At 47.1% G+C, this 1459-nt stretch overlaps 1 protein-coding gene across 1 annotated transcript in view; it reads left to right on the top strand.

Moving 5' to 3' along the window:
• Positions 1–1459, top strand: part of Anxa4 (annexin A4) — a 52189-nt gene that overhangs the window by 33600 nt on the left and 17130 nt on the right. The gene's annotated exons all lie outside the window — the stretch shown is intronic.

The raw sequence follows: 1459 nt of genomic DNA, 5'->3' as shown, positions 1-1459 counted from the left end.
GTGAGAGAGAACCAACTCCACAGAATTGCCAGTGACCTCCACATGTGAGCGCTCTCTCTCTCTCTCTCTCTCTCTCTCTCTCTCTCTCTCTCTCTCTGTCTCTCTCTCTCTCTGTCTCTCTCTTACACATACACACACACGAAAGGAAAAATATCTGAAAAGAAATTTTAAAGCTATGTTTGCAAAACTCAAAACAAGGTTTCCCCACATTTTAAGGAGCAGTTGACTCACAGGGCCAGGCTGGGTCACTTCCCACCCAAGTCCTCACAGGACCACAGGCTGTGTGTTCTGTCAGGAGCGCTGTGGAGTGCCAGGCACCTGCAGAGCTGTGTGGGCCTCGTGTTCAAGATCCCTGACTTACAAATACTTACACAGCCAGTTTGCCTTCGCTGTGATTTTGGAATTTAGTGCAGTCCCTCGTCCATATAAATGCACATGTAGACAGAATCCTTCCTTCAATCGAGAGTGGGGCTTCCTGTGTAACCGCATGCGCATACGTGGCAACTTATCAACTCACTGGTCACTCCGCATGCTTTAGATTTTGTCTGAATCTCACACCCTGAAGAATCTCGACGCCGTTTGCAACAACTCCTTCACCAGAATAGTTCAGCCCAGTCTTTCCACATCACCTTGAAAAGCACCCCCAACTCTTGCGCTTATTGAGACCCTTAGTCTGAGGAAAATAGCCAATGAGTGTCCCTGTACATCAGAGCCCAGTGACTTTATGTCCACTGCATCTGTCTGCCTTGGGAGATGTCACAGCCAGCAAGATTGAGACTCCTTCTCGCAGACGGCTCTGCACTGCTGGGCAGGGTGGTGAGGGATGGGCAGGGCAGAATTGATTAGCTGCTCTCTGGAGCATCTACAGGTGGGCTCGGGGCACTCCTGTACAGAACGGGCTAGACCGCCACCAACTGTCTCCAGAGCACTGTAAACTGTCCTGCTTCCTCCGGGAACTGAACGCACAGTGGCAGACATGGAGAGTCTAGTGAGATTGAGCTATCATCTAATCATTGTGGCGATACACACTTGCGCTTAACTTCAGAACCCAGCTAGCTTATGGAAATCTGTGGTGACCAATATTAATGGGTTGTCTGACTTCTAATTCATTCTTTCAATTCACATTTGTGGATTTGTCATAAAAATATGCATGATAGAAAGATATAGTATAATGTATATACTATACACACACACACACACACACACACACACACACACACACATTCCAGCAAAGGGTAGGGATGGGGTTTGTTGGCTGACCAGCCTAGCCTACCTTTTAGTGAGAGACCTTGTCTCCCCAAAAGAAGGCAGAGAACAACCGAGGAAGACACCAGACATTGACAACTGGCCTTTTCACACACACACATGCTTATGTATGCATGTACACACACACATGTAGCTACACGCAGGTACAGACACAAAAACGTGCACACATATGTTTATATATATATATATATAT

This window comes from Microtus ochrogaster, unplaced genomic scaffold (genome assembly GCF_000317375.1).
Source record: "Microtus ochrogaster isolate Prairie Vole_2 unplaced genomic scaffold, MicOch1.0 UNK1, whole genome shotgun sequence".
Classification (NCBI taxonomy): Eukaryota; Metazoa; Chordata; class Mammalia; order Rodentia; family Cricetidae; genus Microtus; species Microtus ochrogaster.
Note: the sequence above shows the minus strand (reverse complement) of the source record. Positions and strands in the feature narration are given on the sequence as shown.